Genomic DNA, 2,849 nt, shown 5'->3' with positions numbered 1-2,849 from the left:
ACAAAGCTCTTGAGGTCCTTTCCCCTCCTCCAAGTCACCAGACTCAGCCCGACCTGTCGGGGCTTCCCGGTGGGAACGCGCCCCGGCTGCTTTTTCCCGGCGGAGCTGGAGCCTTGAAGAAGGAATCGCCCCGCAAGAAGAGGACCAGGCGATGCTGTGGCCAACCTGGAGGGCAGGGAGGCTGCCCCAGGCTCAGCAGAGCCAAGGAGCTCCCCCAGGAGGGACCTGCCGCGGCCACCGCTCGAAGAAGAAGGAAGGTGAAAGCTCTCCCAGCTCCTGGGAACGGGAATTTCAGCTGCAGCAGCTCCAGGGAGGCTTCCACAGCACAGGTCAAACCCACCCAGCACGGAGGGACAGCCCTGACACGCTGTGGGTCTGGGAACCAGAGGTCCCGTGGGCACCGAGAGGCAGGGAGGGATCTCTGGGCTCCCCAGGAGGTGCTTCAGCTCCAGAAAGTGCTCTAAGCAGTTTCCTCTTCAGCTGCCTGCAGGGCACGGAGACACCCTGAGGTCCTGGTGCCCTCTCCTGACAGCTGTGCAGAGCACACGGCAGCTTGCAGGAGGAAATTGCACCTGAGCCCCTCCAGGTCTCTCCCGGGCAGCTCAGAAGGTGCTGAAGGCAGCAAAGAGCTGCCGGCACCCGGGGGGACGCAGGGAAAGCTCGAAAAGCCTTTTCCCTTCTGAAAGTGACTCAGAAAGAAGACCAGCCCGTAGAGAAGTTGTCCTTCAGCAGCAGAAGTTACCTGTCCCACCTGGACACAGCAGGAGCCCTGCTTGCAGAGGAACCAGCTGGAGGAGATGAGGTGGAAGTGAGAGGCAACAGGGCTGGAGGGAGCTCGAGGTGACAAGCAACAGAATCACAGGAGCTTTGTTGCTGGAGATCTGGTGATCACCTGGTCCCATCCTCTGCTCCAGCAGGGCCGTCCAGGGCTGGTTGCCCAGGGCCACCCAACTTTGGAATAGCTCCAAGACTCCACCATCTCCCTGAGCAACCTGTGCCACTGCACAGGTGTCCCCTGATGGTCAGAGGGAGCCTCCTGTGCTCCAGTTTGTGCCCGTGGCCTCTGGTCATGGCACTGGGCACCACTGGGAAGAGCCTGGCTTACCCTCCTAGGAGAGATGCTCCAGCCCCTTCATCATCTCCATGAAAAATCAGGCCCAGCAGGAACCCAACCTCTGAGGATGGTCCGTTTGGGCACCTAAACAGGTCTCAGTGAGCAAGGGAGAAGGTCGATTCCTCCATCCCCACCTCAGCAGCTCCAGGTGGGACTATCCCAGCAGGAAGAAGAGTTGCTCCTGCCCACGGGCTCCTAAAGGATAATTTCTTTGCCTGAACAGGGGCTTGAACCCTGGACCCTCAGATTAAAAGTCTGATGCTCTCCCAGCTGAGCTATCCAGGCTCCTGGAGGGGATTTTGGGGGGGTCCAGGACAGGCAGGGAGGTCCACCCCCCCCACACACACACACTGCAGCACTGGTGGGACAACCTGGGGACTCCTTGGAGCTCCCCCCCCCTGCTCCACCTCAGAGGAGACATCATCCCACCAGGAGCACCCCAGGACCCTGCCCTGCCCCAGGAACCCTTCCTCAGGCCAGGAGGGGGACCCTGGGGTGGAGGTGACACATAAATGCCAGGTTTGTCCTCATGGGGACAGCCAAAAGCCAGGGTGACAAGGAGGAGGAGAAGAGCCTGGTGGAGGCTGTGGGTGAGGAAAATAATAAGCCAGCAGCTGTGGGCTTTGAACTCAGTTATCCCAGCACCCAACACCAGCTCCTTAGCCCTCTCAGCTGTGCTGCTGGTGCTGCCAGGGCTTGGGACTGGGATTGTCCTGTGGGCTGGACCAGCCTCCCACTTGGGACTGATCCTCAGGTGGCTGCAGGAAGGATGGTTTGCAGAGACGTGGTCTAGGATGGGGCCACCAGCTCAGACCAGTTCCTAAAGGCCACCTGTCCCTTTCTCTTGCCCTTCCTCCCTGTTCTACTGGAAAGGACTCCTCTGTTCCATGAGGAACCTTCCAGTGTCCTGCAGACCCAACCCACCTGGCCCTTGCCTGTGAGGAAGAAGACATCGTCCCTTCAGGAGGAGAGTGTGACTTTTCTGAAGCTAACCCACTGTGTTGGAGCTCTTTGTGCCTGTCCTGGCCAAGCTGGAAGGAAAACCTCCCCTGGGAAGGCTGAAGCTTTCTGCCCCAGAGCTCATCTCCAGAGAAGATGCTGGATCTGAAGGATCTGTAAGCAGAGGATGGGGCAGGACTTGGGGTGAGCACTGATTTCCTATGATTCCTGTTCATACTCCTGGAGTGTCCTCAGGTTTTTGTCCACCAAGGAGAACATGCTGGAGCTGCATCCCCAGATCCTTCCTCCCCTGAGCCCCATGAGCTGCTGGTGCCACCGAGCTGAGCCCAGGGGTGACACTGATCCCTGAGGGGGGCTGCAGAACACCCCCCCACCCTGGGTCCAACCTCCTCCTCTCCACGGTCCATATGTTCAGCCCTCACTTCCCAGGGCAGGAGGGCTTTGCTTGGGCAGGGCAGGGCTTGGGTGCACCAGGAGCCTGGCTGTGTCGTGGGGATGGAGTCTCCCAAGGGACTTGGAGGGCATGGGGACCCTGTTTCTGTGTCCTCAGGTGGATTTGTAACCCCCTCCTTCAGAGCAGGCACTTCAAAACCCACCAAAAAAAAAAATAAAAAGCCCTGCTGGAGCTGTCACCTTCCTCTTCCTCCCCCCGGGGGCTGGACTGTGGCCCAGGGTCCCTGGGGACCTGCCAGCAGCTCCCTACCTGTGCCCCGGGGTGGGGGGAGAGTCCTGGGCAGGGGCTGGAGGAGGAGCCAGGGGGGGGCAGCCAGCCCCC

General features: G+C 60.2%; 1 non-coding gene across 1 annotated transcript; it reads right to left on the bottom strand.

Annotated features, from left to right (window-relative positions):
• Positions 1–1,326: 1,326 nt before the first annotated feature.
• On the bottom strand, positions 1,327–1,399 carry TRNAK-UUU. Its single transcript has one exon. It is a non-coding gene; the product is annotated as a tRNA-Lys (tRNA).
• Between the last annotated feature and the right edge of the window lie 1,450 nt (positions 1,400–2,849).

The sequence above is a fragment of the Chaetura pelagica genome, unplaced genomic scaffold (assembly GCF_000747805.2).
Source record: "Chaetura pelagica isolate M959 unplaced genomic scaffold, ChaPel_1.0 scaffold911, whole genome shotgun sequence".
NCBI lineage: Eukaryota > Metazoa > Chordata > Aves > Apodiformes > Apodidae > Chaetura > Chaetura pelagica.
This window is presented reverse-complemented; position numbering and strand designations above follow the sequence as displayed.